Source organism: Lycorma delicatula, chromosome 8 (genome assembly GCF_047948215.1).
Source record: "Lycorma delicatula isolate Av1 chromosome 8, ASM4794821v1, whole genome shotgun sequence".
Taxonomy (NCBI): domain Eukaryota; kingdom Metazoa; phylum Arthropoda; class Insecta; order Hemiptera; family Fulgoridae; genus Lycorma; species Lycorma delicatula.
Genome location: NC_134462.1, coordinates 129,299,911 through 129,315,896, shown reverse-complemented (window position 1 = coordinate 129,315,896; position 15,986 = coordinate 129,299,911).

Genomic DNA, 15,986 nt, shown 5'->3' with positions numbered 1-15,986 from the left:
GAGGGTTATTTTTTTAAGGTCCGATCGGTCACGAAATTAAAACCACAGTGAAAATAACAATTTTTATTTGTAACAAGTACTTACATAGTTACGCTATTTCTGTACATAGTCGCCACTCCGATTTAGACATTTGTCATAACGTGGTACCAACTTCCAAATAACCACATCATAGAACGGAGACGCCTGTGTTTTCAGTTATGTTTCTACGCTAGTCGGCAGCTCAATATCAGTGCCAAAATTTTGTCCTCCTAGCCAGCGTTTCATGTGAGCAATGAGGTGAAAATCGGATGGAGCCAAGTCTGGGCTGTATGATTGGTGAATAAGAATAAGCGGAGAGGAATGTTGTCATCAAGCATTGTCTTTCTCCATGACAATGCTCGGCCGCACACTGCAGCTGTAACAAAGAAGCTCCTGCAGCGTTTTTGTTGGGAAATATTTGATCACCCACCATACAGTCCGGAGATGGCTCCATCCGATTTTCACCTCTTTGCTCACATGAAACGCTGGCTAGGAGAACAACATTTTGTAAAGACATCGAGCTGCAGACCAGCGTAGAAACACGGCTGAAAACACAGGCGGCTACGTTCTATGACGAGGGTATTGGAAAGTTGGTACCACGCTACGACAAATGTCTAAATCGGAGTGGCGACTATGTACAAAAATAGCGTAACAATGTAAACACTTGTTACAAATAAAAAATTGTTTATTTTCACTGTGGTTTTAATTTCGTGACCGATCGGTATTAACTTCAGAGTATGAATGAAGATGATATGTATGAATATAAATATAAGTGTAGTCTTGTGCAATCTCAGGTCGAACGTTCCTGAGATGTGTGGTTAATTATAAAACCGAACCACCAAAGAACACCGGTATCCACGATCTAGTTCAAATTCGTAAAAAATTAACTGCCTCTACTAAGATTTGAACCTTAGAACTCTCGACTTTGAAATCGGCAGATTTGCGATGACGAGTTCACCACTAGACCGACCCGGTGGGTTGTGTCTAGTTTAATAATCTGCTATATTTGCATTTTATATACAAATGCGTCATCTGATTAGAAGGCGGGATAAACAATCACTTCAATTAGTGTACTTCACGGTTAAAAAATGAACTCCTTCAAGATTTGCGGGAATGAATCAAGGGAAGGCGAAGTAAAAAATCTTGAATAGGTCCCAAATAAATAATTTAAAATACAAATACATGAAATACAATAATTAGAAAATAATTAAAAATTCAGGAACGTAAATGGAAAATATTTAAATACAAATTTCTTTTACACGTTATACGGAGATGTATAACATTAGTATTACTTCAAAACTCACCATCTTAGGGGTTATATTGTTCGCATAAAATAAAAACGGTTTATAAAAATGGATATTATCTTTATAGTTAAAAACTACTGTAATTATAACATATAGTTTCGTACCAACAATGCAATGACCAACCGTAAGTAAAACAGTATAAATATTATTACCTCATAATCACTGTTTTTTAATAATCGATACAAAAAAACACCGATTAATAAGTTAATCGGTGTAATTCAGATCGGTTAAGAAAAGCAGGTAGTAAAATAGCGTTTCTTCAACTACAATTTTTATCATTGATGAAATGTGGATAGTCGTTGATATAAAAAGCTATGCCGGAATAGTCCTTCGCAATAACAACAGAAAATTCAACATATTCCTGGAATATATAACTTTATATTAAAAATTCCCTTAGGAACAAAGTGAGTGTCTTACAAAAGATACTTAAAATTCATATTTTTTATCAAAAAAATGTTAAGCAGAACCAACAGATTTTCAAGAGAATTTTTTTTACAGTTCTACGAAAAAATGTAGATTTCTATATTTAAAGTCAATTTGTTTATCTTATAATTATATTATATAACTCAATCGTTATACGAGCTGGAATCCGATTAATCTTAATATGCGGAAATAAAATCAAATAGATAAAACAATACAGTTGGATTAAATTTTTACCGTTTAAAACTAAAATCTGTGCATTATGTATAATATAAATTATATAAAACTACTATTAATTTGTTTAAAAACCATCAGTTTTATAATTAATTATTATTATTATTACTATTTAATAATTAAATTATAATTATGCTAAATTAAAAAAATAAATAGAATTAAATCAACTCACCATAACTGAAATTTATAAAAGGCTTATAAAAAATCATACATACCTGAAACAAAAAAAAAAGTTTTATACATAGATATTTATTGCTGGTTTATAATTATTTTTCCAATAAGTTTGAATCTTAATAAAATTCACTATTGAATAAAAATAATAATAAATGCACCTTTTGTTTTTTCTTCCCTACATCCCCGAGCCGGACATCCAATTAAGAATACTCGACACGGGGACGTGTCCTTTCCGGATCTTTTAATCGCCTGCCTCTAATCTCCAACGTAAGAACCAGGCCCGGCTATGCCGGTCCCAGTCCCCCCGCCGGAGACCGGGTCTCGGTCTTTCCTTAATAAATGCACCTTGAATAAACCCAGTTTAACTATAGTCCTACTAGAAGCGCTATATGGGGCAGAATGTCTGTAGATTTATCAGAACAAGAAATAGAAAAAGTAAAAAAAAGAATTTTAGAAAAATTTGTAAATTCAATCTTCATACTTCGGTTCATCAAACTTGAAAACTGAAAAAAAAAAAATTTAGAAATATACAAAAAAAATAATAGGGGACTTAATCCGGAAAATAAGATTACAGTTCTGTAGTTATTTACGCAGAATGAACGACCGAAGATTGACAAAACAAATATTTTATTTCTTCATAAACAAAGCCACAAAGACCAACCTGTTTAAAGAGATAGAAACAAATCTAAAAACATTAAACGTTTCTTAAGATCTGTGTAAAGAGAAAAATTAATTTACAAAAGTGAATCGAGAATCTAAGTTTCCAGAGAGAAAGAAAAATAAGGGTATAAACCTGAATAGATCACGGAAAAAAGTCTACAACAACAAAACAAAAGAACGAAAATCTTTTCGGGAAAAGAAAATGAAGTCAAAACCATGCGTGTTCCGTAGTGGTCGAAAAGAAAAAATCCACTTCATTACTGAATAAGTTTTAATAATTTTTTTTTTGAAAAACAAATTTTTAGCGTAACAAGGAAAGGAAAATTTCTAAAAATATATCATTTAAATGCGTAATAACCGATAGTTTCGTTTTATCCTAGTTCTACTTGTGGATCTAGCTTTTTCAGTTAATAGCCGGTTTTCAAAAACTAGATAAATTAATTTTTTTTTTAAATATATATAATGTTCGAGTAGATAAGATGAATTAAATAACGTGCATTTAAAAGTAATAATCATAATATAGTTGGAAAAGAAATGAGAAATTTTTAAACTTCAAAGCGGTAATAATTGTTGCAAGAAAAAGAAAAACCTTACGAAGCGCATTGTACAGAAGAATGAAACCACCGTTCCTTTATCATCTAAATTGAATTTCGAAATTATAGATGTATATATAAATACGAGTACATTAAATTATGTTTAAAAAAAATTGAACCGACTCCAAAAGAAAAAAAAAACTGCATTGAAAAGGAAAAAATAATTTAGATAGTAGTAGATAAGTAACAATCTTTAAGTGTTCCATATAATAAGAAAATAGAATATAAATTGAAAAAATTGTTACAAAATTGTAAGCCGTTCGGTAATATTCTCATTTATATGTAATACATATCACATTTACAGAAATAATACAATTCTTATGATTATTCGTTGTTTAATAAATGAAATCGGGCCGGTAAGAGTTTTGTAACAAATTTTTCTTTTTTTTTTTTGCTTATTATATGGAACGCATAAAGATTATTTATTATTATATCTATTGTCAATTACATATATTTAACGTGTAATTTTTAAATACATTTAGATAATAGCAATGTAGTGTGTTATCTTTTTTGATATTGGTATCATTTTGTTAAAAACGATTTTAATTATATTATAGAGATTTTTGTTTTTTGAGCGGAAGAAATGATATCTGCGAGACTCTTACCGTACGGTATACTTTCATTGTAAGTTTTTAGGATATCACTGCGTTTTGTTAGATCATTCATTTTTATTGATAGTCTTATCATTCACGTCATACCATATTTTTCCTTTTTTAATAAAACTAATATGACGGACTCGAAGATTCGTGATGTAATATTGCAATGATTATAATACGTGGATTACATCACTTTCGTATCCGTGACACACTTATTATATTATTTTTAAACGAACTTTTTTTTTATTTCTCCATCAATTAGTTCAAACAGTTCTAATTGTAGAATAAAAAATTTATCAATCGAATTTATTTCAGTTTATTTATGCCTTGTTTAATAAAACTAGTATTTTTATTTGTTTTTAAAGAAGTGTTGAAAATCAAAAAATTGTTTCATTTACATAAGAGCATTTACTATTAAAACAAGCTACAGTATATTTTCTTTGATGTTTTATTATTTCAAGTACATTATCTAGTTTTTGTACGCTACCTAGTACTATCTAGTACTGCTATCTAACGGTGCGATTCGTAAAAGTTACCTTCAAAAAGAGAAAAAAATGACATATTCGAGTCCCGCGGTTCATCAAATGGAAAAAAAACGTTGTATAACAAAATTCGATGTATGTTTTGAAAGTATTCTTTATTACAAATATAATTGAACTTTTTTTTTTTTTTGTCTTCAGTCATTTGACTGGTTTGATGCAGCTCTCCAAGATTCCCTATCTAGTGCTAGTCGTTTCATTTCAGTATACCCTCTACATACTACATCCCTAACAATTTGTTTTTATATTCCAAACGTGGCCTGCCTGCACAATTTTTCCCTTCTACCTGTCCTTCCAATACTAAAGCGACTATTCCAGGATGCCTTAGTATGTGGCCTATAAGTCTGTCTCTTCTTTTAACTATATTTTTTCCAAATGCTTCTTTCTTCATCTTTTTGCCGCAATACCTCTTCATTTGTCACTTTATCCACCCGTCTGATTTTTAACATTCTCCTATAACACCGCATTTCAAAAGCTTCTAATCTTTTCTTCTCAGATACTCCGATCGTCCAAGTTTCACTTCCATATAAAGCGACACTCCAAACATACACTTTCAAAAATCTTTTCCTGACATTTAAATTAATTTTTGATGTAAACAAATTATATTTCTTACTGATGGCTCGTTTAGCTTGTGCTATTCGGCATTTTATATCGCTCCTGCTTCGTCCATCTTTAGTAATTCTACTTCCTAAATAACAAAATTCTTCTACCTCCATAATCTTTTCTCCTCCTATTTTCACATTCAGTGGTCCATCTTTGTTATTTCTACTACATTTCATTACTTTTGTTTTGTTCTTGTTTATATTCATGCGATAGTTCTGGCGTAGGACTTCATCTATGCCGTTCATTGTTTCTTCTAAATCCTTTTTATTCTCGGCTAGAATTAATATATCATCAGCAAATAGTAGCATCTTTATCTTTTCACATTGTACTGTTACTCCGAATCTAAATTGTTCTTTAACATCATTAACTGCTAGTTCTATGTAAAGAGGATAGGGAATATCCTTGTCGGACTCCCTTTCTTATTACGGCTTCTTTCTTATGTTCTTCAATTTCTACTGTTGCTGTTTGGTTCCTGTACCAAAATACCATTCAAAATAAATAAACCAATAATGAATAAATACGTTGCGTAGAAACAGATTTTCCAAAAGTAGTATAAATAATATACAACATAAACTTTAGATCATTAATTAAATATATACAAAACCAATTATTAATGAAAAGCCTATAATACTTTCGAACATTTCTGGTAAGATTTTCTTTCTACTAAACAACGAACATTCTTATTATTATTATCTACTAATTACTTACGCTACATAAGCTAAGTTTAATATAATTTATTTACCACGTTTTTTCATGGTTTTATGGCTTTTTTTTTCATTTGTTAAAAAATTAGTTTTTCGCCCATTTGGATCTTACATTTGATTTACAAAATAGATATTTGTATATTTTATGAATTTTAAAGTAAACCTTATTGTAGCGGGTTTGAACCAACTTAATAGCTTACCCCACCCACCGGGTTGGTCTAGTGGTGAACGCGTCTTCGCAAATCAGCTGATTTCAAAGTCGAGAGTTCCAACGTTCAAATCCAAGTAAAGGCAGTTTACTTTTATATGGATTTGAATACTAGATAGTGGATACCGGTGTTCTTTGGTGGTTAGGTTTCAATTAACCACTAATCTCAGAAATGGTCGACCTAAGACTGTACAAGACTACACTTCACTTACACTTATACATATCATCCTCTGAAGTAATACCTGATTCCCGGAGGCTAAACAGGATAAAAAATAGTTTACCCCGTAATTGCGTAATAATTATTACAAAATCTTTGGAGGCCGTTCTGAAGTGAACCGACAGCCGATTCCGGTAATTCGTTTATTTTTATAATCTTCTAACGGTGCTTATTCCGAATCCGAAATTAAAATCAAAATCCGATGGAAATAGATTTTCACACACATACATATTGAATTCAGCAAGAAACTGTTCGTTCATTGAAAATAGTTTGTAAAGAATGTAGCGAATTGAACGCAAAATAAAAGCGAAAATTAATTTCGGATGTTATAACTAAAATCTTTATCGTTTTTACTAATTTTATAGCGCGATATGAATTCAAAATCATTAATATATATATAAATTTAATACGAATTACACGTGATATCGATGCATATATATACGTCGCATTATTTTAGATAACATAATCTCAGTCAGACATAAAATGCCTAATTTTATAAAGAATACATTACATTACAGATATATAAAATGAAGCGGGCAATCGAAGTTCAAGGTAAAATCAATTGTAAACGACCGACCAAACGAGCCAACCTCCAACCCAATGAGTCATTGCTATTTATGCCAATGGTATAATATCTTTCTTGGCTTTTAAAAGTGCATCATCATTAAATTTCATGTATGTGTTATTACACTGCTAGGTATCGGCCCATCGAATCGCTACCGAATAAATATACTATTATTATTATTATTATTATTACAACTAAAACTGTTTACGGATGCTAGTACTGTACACGTTGGCACGTCATCAAATATTTATCAATACTCATAAAAATACAAATAAAGAAAAAAATAACAACTTATTTAAAAATCCTTTAGCCGTACTATTAAGGCTTCTTGTAATCGGATTTAGTCTACTATTTGACCCTGAAAGTAAGTACATTAACCCTTAAAATTAACTACATTCTTCGTAGAACACTTACAATTACAGAATTAAAGTTTAACCGATGTTAACTAAATATTTATTTATAAATCGACTGACTTGAATTACTGTTCGAAAGAATAAATATTTTAAAAATATTTCATACATCTTTGCATAATTGAGCCGAAGAAAATTTTCAACTAGCAATTCAATATTGACCAAGATCGAAATAAAAACACGAAGTTATATCACGTTATATATCCGAGATGAAATTTTTCGTTATCCGTAACTCGATTTCGAATATACATCTGTATGTACTTTTTCCTTACTTCAACTTTAGAATCAGCTCCAAAGTTATTTCCCTTTCCTCCTGAATTATTGTGTGTGTGTATGTTTTTGAATATATATATACTTAAAGGATTGATTCAGGTCAACTCGGTTTAAAATTCGATGTAAACGAAACGGATGAAATCGATCGATGCGTTTTCTTTATATGATAATATAAATAATATTTTTTAAACCGAGTAATCTATCAATTCAGTTAGATAAATCCAGACTATTCGCCTTCCGAGTTTAGCGACCTGTTCGGGTTCTCAATAAAAATTAAGGAAAATTTCGATGGAAAAATGGGGGGGGGAGTTCGTAGTTTTGAAAAATACGCCTGTCTGAACTGGTAGATTACTCCATCGCCCATCTACTTGTTTTAAAACCGAATCAAATTTAATAAACTGATTCCGAACATCAAAAATAGACAGAAATGTTCATACTTAATTTTCCCTCTGTTCGCAATTTTGGGTGTGTTTTTCATTCAATAAAAATTTGTATCTTAAGAACGAATTGATATATTTTAATAAAAATTGATGTAGATATATCTAACATCTTCTAAAAAAAAATAAGTTTAAAAAATTGTACTTTTTTGGTAAATTCCAAAATGGCAGTCATTAAAATGTATTGTTCATTAATAATCCAATAAGTATTTCTTTTACTGAATTATATTTCAAAAAAATGACGTCATTTTTTTAAAATGATTGCAAAACAGCTATGATATCATAGTGCTTATTAACCGAGATGGACGATCAACTCGTAGTAGTCATTTTGATTACATTTAAATGCTAAATATTTTATCAAATTATTAATAATATTTTATAAATAATTCAATAAAAATAATATTTACAAGGCTATCAACGATAAAAAATTTTCAAACTTATTCCTTTTTTTCAAGATGTTGCTGGGTACATGCACACCAAATTTTATTAAAATATATCAATCCGCTCTTAAAATATAAACATTTGAAAAAAAAAAATTGTGAACAAATGGAAAATTAAGCGAAAAATGACAATTGCCAAGATGACGTTTTTTTATTTTGATAATCTGAATCAGTCCTTTAAGTATATATATATACACACACACACACACACAAATACGGAATGATTCAAGAGGAAAAAGAAATAACTCTGGAACTGATTCTAAAGTGTGAAGTAAGAAAAAAGTTCATACAGACATACATCCGAAGTCGAGTTACGGATAGCGAAAAATTTCGTCTCGATTGGTTTTTAAGATTTCTTTTTAATTAATTTTTAACATTTAGTTTTTAAAACAGATACAACTTGTTCGGGTGATAACGCTGAAGCGTATTTCGCAACAAAAAAAAAATAGTCCATATTTCAGTCCCTCCGATGAAATGAAATAATACCGAAATTTTAAGGCGTTATGTAAGGGCTAAACTTAATGGTTTCTTATGTTATTTGACTTGAAAAATTGAATAAAACCGGTCCCAGAACTGTATTTCCCGTAATTTTCTGTTTAGATAGAACAATAAATTTAGGCCTTTATAAAATTTTTTTTTTTAAATATTCCCTGCAGCTTTATATATATAGCTTTATATAGTGATTCATTCAGGTTACATTCTTCGTAAAAAACTTTCACGGAACATGTTCTACTGGGGAAAATAAAGAAGAAAATTCATATAAACGAAGGAAACCCTTCCTTAGCAACTTTCAGCTGGCAAAAGATTTCGCCCTGATTTCTGCGAATTTGGTAAATTAAGCAAGATTCTTGGGACCGAATTATGGGGTTTAATTTAGTAATTTTATATGAAATCAGATATATATATGAGAGTTTACCTGATGAATGTAAAAGTTACACTTCAACCTACTGACGAATACCTTGCTTGAATTTTGAAAATCGAACGATTGTTTGTAGAGATGTCCCACTGCACCTCCCAAAACAGCGCCGCTCCAGGGGCACTCCGTTTGTTACCAAGGCGGTAGGGATTCATTGGATGACGTCGAAAAAAGCGGGAAGCCGTCATCATTATAGTTGTTCACGACGATCGGCGAAAGTCGATAGCAAAAATCAAGAGTGAAAACGTTTTGGGTGCATTCTTCGACTCAAAGGAATGAATTTATCCATGCTAAATTCTATTTTCAAATAATGAAACGCCTGATGCGTCGCATTCGTCGAATGCAGCGCGAGTATCGAAAACCGGGCAGTTAGACTCTCTTGCACGACAATGCCCAACCGCACATGGCAACAGTTTTAACACGTTATTACGCTGCAAATCAAATCACTGTCTTAATCCACCCGCCCTATTCACCCGACTTGGCTCCAGCATTTTATTTTCTGTTCCCAAACTCACGTTGAAGATGAAAGACCAGTTTTTCGACAACATTCCGGCCATCCAAGGGGCTTCTACCGAGCAGTTGAAGACGATTCCACAAAGTGATTTCTCCAGAGCGTTTGACGGGCTTTACCGGCGCTGCAACGAGTGTATAACTAGAAAAAGGGTTCTATGTAGAGGGCTGATGCGAGTAAATTCGTTTATCTTTAAATCTGTATTTTCAGTTCAAAGAACTTTTCAGTCGTACTACGTAGTACAGCTCGACGGATTAGCATTCCCGTCACGGTGCCTACGCTACACGATTACTTGCGTTTCGCATCGCGGTCAATATTTTTTTTATTTTATGTTTATGTTTGTTAGTCAAGTAACCGGTGGTAGGGGCCGTCAATCGCGTCGTACAGGACGTCATCGGACTCCTTAAAAAATCGAAATTAAAAAAACGCAAAAAAGGTTTTTAGATATTTTTATCTGAAGAGTATTTGCAAGCCCTAATACAGTAAATATCTCGTTTAATATTTAAACGGGGAAAATTTGCAATCATTATTCAAATCTTTTTACCTTTATTCACCTCTTCAAGGTCAAATTTCGAAAATCTAGAAATTGTTTTTTTGGATATTTAGATGAAAATTACACACAGTGCTAGGCGTTGATGAATCAGTCAAGTTGCTTATATATATATATATATATATATATATATATATATATATATATATATACTAGTTGCGTTATCTGGCTTCACCCATGTTGTCCCTCATTCTATTCCGTATGTTTAACATCAGATATTATGCGTGAAACCGAATCAACCTGTTCAGCTTTTTAATTTTAAATCATCGATTTCCATAGTAACGACTTTATTTTATTGCTATAATATTGTAAATTTTATCGCAACATTTGAGATAGGATAAAGGCGACACTGAGGGAGCGGAATAAGGGTGAGTAGTTTTTCCAAAAATGAAAAATGTACATAGCAATTTTTCCTTTCTTTTGGAACTGCTAGCGTGAAAATTTTCAACACGTTAGGATTAAAACTGTGGATTTGTGTAAAAGGCAAACGAACACAAACAACTTTCTTTGTATACCCATAAAATATATATACCTATAATTTTAAATTTTGTTACTAATCCAAATAAAACCTGTTGTTAACTATCCGTTATTATAATCATATGCTTAATAAAAATAAAAAAAAAATGAGGAAACGTTCACTCCAAGGATACCCTGAGTAATCACGTATTACAATAACAGAAAAAAAACCATTTTTATTATAATTGTAGGCTGTCGAATTCTAAAAACTTGTCAGTTATAGTACTCCATACGTTACAACTATTTTAATATCGAATCGAGATGAAAAAATATAAGTTGTCTTATAATTTTTTTAGAAAAGAAGTAATCTGACACTAGCGCGACACTAGCGCTCCTTGTGATGACAAGGGGTACTATTGACACAGTAAGATCATTTAACCACTAGTTTGGAGCACTTTTTAGTGTGCGGGTGCGATTTTACAAAACCTTTTTTGCAAATATAATTATTCTTTAACGATTTTCCCTTAGGAAATTATGACTTTAGGCGAAATCTAGAGATAATGAGGGTGAGCTTGCTCTACAGCCTCACCCCCTTGATATTTTAACTTGAAAACTTAATGGCATCAATTCCCCATATAAAGAAGTAATCTGACCAAGTTTGGCCAAAATCGGTCCAGTAGTTCTGGAGATATAAGGTGATTTAGAAGTCAACACCGAACACATATACATACGAAAATTAATATGCGCAAAATTTCCGTCCGGGTTTTTTTGGTTCCTTAGGTGTTAAAACGTCAAGATTCGATGAAAACCGCATATGCCCGAACTGGACCGATTACAATACTTTCTCTTCTACAGATATATAGCTCTCCTACAGCGGTATATAGACGGGAAAGTAAAATGTTTTTAGATTTTTAACTTTTTTCTCATTAGTAATTGGGAAAACTTACTTTTAGATCACCACGTATAAATTTTCAAGAAAATTATACTGTGGTAAAGTCTAAATCGGTCAAAACAATCTATGGGGCCTACTGTTCTTAAAATTTCCGTAACTGTAACGAGGAAACCTGGAATTTATCATGTAAATCGTATAATTCAAATAAAAACAATATGTTTAAGGTGTTAAAGCCTTAGACAAAGACTACATAAACTTCAATAATGAACAAAAATGAATCACGAAAGGACAGTTTCTATTAAATAAGGACAAGATTTTTGTCACGACTGTCCATATAGCACTAATTGTACATTACTTTAACTTTTGAAATGTAGACTAATTCAAAGTTTAAAAAGAAAAACGTTCACTGCACTAGAAAAATATAAACTAACCTCACCTATTTTGTTTTTCCATCGTTTGTTTATAGCTGCATCAACGAGAATAGTCATCAGCGACTTAAAACTAAATTATCAAAAATAATTAGGCAATAAACACAAACAATTGGATGAAAAAACTGAAACATGAATAACAAATGGATAAAAAATATTGGAACATTACCACTTCTTTCTTTTTGCTGTTTAGCCTCCGGTAATTACCTTTCAGATACAGTTCAGAGGATGATATGTATGAGTGTAAATGAAGTGTTGTTCTTGTTCAGTCTCAGTTCGACCATTCCTGACATGTGATTAATTGAAACCCAACCACCAAACAACACCGGTATCCACGATCTAGTATTCAAATCCATGTAAAAATAACTGTCTTTACTAAGACTTGAACGCTGATTCCAAATCAACTGATTTGGGAAGATGCGTTCACCACTAAACCAACTCGATGGGTTAGGAACATCACCACTAGCCTTTTTTCACTTGACCCACTTGACCACTTTTGACCCACCGGGTTGGTCTAGTGGTGAACGCGTCTTCCCAAATCAGCTGATTTGGAAGCCGAGAGTTCCAGCGTTCAAGTCCTAGTAAAGCCAGTTATTTTTACATGGATTTGAATGCTAGATCGTGGATACCGGTGTTCTTTGGTGGTTGGGTTTCAATTAATCACATGTCAGGAATGGTCGAACTGAGACTGAACAAGAACAACACTTCATTTACACTCATACATATCATCCTCAGAAGTATTATCTAAACGGTAGTTACCGGAAGCTAAACAGGAAAAAAAAAGAAAGAGCCTTTTTTCACTGCGCACACAGTATTCCGTAAGGGATCCCACGTAAGCAAAACCGCTAAATTAAGTTCTTCATCCCACTACCATAGAGAAACCGCAACAGTCTTCTGATTTATTTCTTCCGGTTGAGTCAACACTTCATATCTGAATCCAGGTTTAATTATCGTCAAATAGAACCAAACATTGAGCAATCTATGAGTAAGTAATTTTACATTGCACGCCTCCTTCGTTCAGTTTTGTTGAAGACAGTCAAATAGATGGGCGCTGGTTAGCTTTGTTTGCCTAATCTTGGTTTCTTCTGTTGATAGAAAGAATTAGTGAACGAGCCGTTAAGTAATAATAATTATTTTGACCTTTCATTAGATTAAAAACCTTTATTTAATTGAGACTCGTAAGTGGTGCGTCCGTTGTTCGTAAACTATTAAAGTAGACTCGGTTGTATCGATACATTTGCCAGATCAAGACGCGTGATTTAATTGCCGTTCAAGACAAAAGAAAAGGCGAAACAACAGATATTGTAAAAATTTCATTATTACGATTAATTTGTTGACAATCCGTTACGAAAAACAGGAGTTTAACGTCAGCATAATTCCACTATATGCCAAACGATAAATATTTAAATTTTCGTAGAATATGGTATTAAAATTTCTCTTATACAAAAATTAAATTACCAGGAAAAGATTAATACAGTAACCATGATTTTCCATTTAAAATTTTTGACGACAAAATTATTAAAATAATTCTAAGAATTTGTATTAAATAACATCATCGGTAATGAAACGTAAGATATGTAAACTAGGAAAATAACTAAGCAAAGCTTATTCAAAAATTATATACTTCCTGGTATCTTTTTACTACACGAAACATAAAATATAGATAAGGTCACCGGTCTATTGAAAAAAAATTTTTACTACTCAAACGAACGAATAACCACGCGGATCGGTTGTACAGCGAACAAGCAAGAAATAGAATTAGAAAAACAACGGTAATAAATATTTTACGATCTAAGATAATATTCCTTGTAGCACAATCTAAATTGTTAAAGTAAAATTTTACAAACTGCAGCACTAAGTGAAGTTTTCATCGTATCGTAAAAATGAGTAATATAAACAGTTGAAAACATTATAACATTCGTAATCTGATATAATAAAGAAATACATGTGTCATTCCAGAAGTAAATTACAACAGCAAGTAATTACTTGTAATAAGAAGGAAACTTACATTTTTCTTTTGCAAAACAGGAAATAAATCCTTTTCTTAAGCGTTTAGTTTCCATAGTTATTCAAATGATATATAAAAACATGTTACTAAGAGATATGGAATTATATGGTAATTAGTTTTAATAATATATATACGTAATGAAATTATTTTCAAAAGAAAAAAAAACAGCTTTACTTTGGCGGCTATAAATATATTCTGAAAAGCCAAACAGTATTATAAAGGTAAAATATGTTAATAAGGTTAAATTTTACATGACAGTTAAAACACGTCTTGATATCAGAAGCTCTCTAACCAAAAAAAGCAATTTCAGCTATGAAAAATTTCGCAAGGATGTATACGTACGTAAGTATGTATGTTGACCAGTTTTTTGGTTGATATTTCCAGATCGGTGAACGGATTTGTATATGAGCATTCATACCCATATATCATTTTGATCATAACTGGTCAATAGAAGTAGAGAGTTACGGACTTTAATGGTCCCATATCTCCAAATTTTTCTCAAAAGGTAGGTAAATTTAAAAAAAATGTAATCCCTTACTCGGTAAGTTACATTCTGATTGTGCTTGGTCTCATTCAAACCCCTATAAAGCGGGTTTAGGGCAAAAAAGAAACACTTTCTTCCTTTTTGTCATTTCTGGGCTAAAACTCACATTCTTGTGCTAATGATTCCATTACATTAGCACGCCATTTTATTATGAACTAGGAAATTTTATTCGACTTTGGTAGATAATAAATGTTTCTTTTCTTTTTTCTGATTGTTGGCAAAATGATACCTTCAGTAGAACGTTAGTAAAAAGTAACTCAATCGACTTTATTCAAACAGTTTAAAAAAATATTTTAAAAATATTATAAACCTCAATCTAAACGTGAAGAATACAGAACAATTAGTTTAACTAGTCATGCATCAAAAATCTTAATAGTAGAAGGAAGATTAAAGAAAAACAAACCAACATACTTGGCGTTTATAGACCTAGAAAAGGCTTTCGATAACGTAGACTGGAATAAAATGTTCAGCATTTTAAAAAAATTAGGGTTCAAATACAGAGATAGAAGAACAATTGCTAACATGTACAGGAACCAAACAGCAACAATAACAATTGAAGAACATAAGAAAGAAGCCCTAATAAGAAAGGGAGTCCGACAAGGATGTTCCCTATCTCCGTTACGTTTTAATCTTTACATGGAACTAGCAGTTAATGATGTTAAAGAACAATTTAGATTCGGAGTAACAGTACAAGGTGAAAAGATAAAGACGCTACGATTTGCTGATGATATAGTAATTCTAGCCGAGAGTAAAAAGGATTTAGAAGAAACAATGAACGGCATAGATGAAGTCCTACGCAAGAACTATCGCATGAAAATAAACAAGAACAAAACAAAAGTAATGAAATGTAGTAGAAATAACAAAGATGGACCGCTGAATGTGAAAATAGGAGGAAAAAAGATAATGGAGGTAGAAGAATTTTGTTATTTGGGAAGTAAAATTACTAAAGATGGACGAAGCAGGAGCGATATAAAATGCCGAATAGCACAAGCTAAACGAGCCTTCAGTAAGAAATATAATTTGTTTACATCAAAAATTAATTTAAATGTCAGGAAAAGATTTTTGAAAGTGTATGTTTGGAGTGTCGCTTTATATGGAAGTGAAACTTGGACGATCGGAGTATCTGAGAAGAAAAGATTAGAAGCTTTTGAAATGCGGTGCTATAGGAGAATATTAAAAATCAGACGGGTGGATAAAGTGACAAATGAAGAGGTATTGCGGCAAAAAGATGAAGAAAGAAGCATTTGGAAAAAAATATAGTTAAAAGAAGAGACAGACTTATAGGC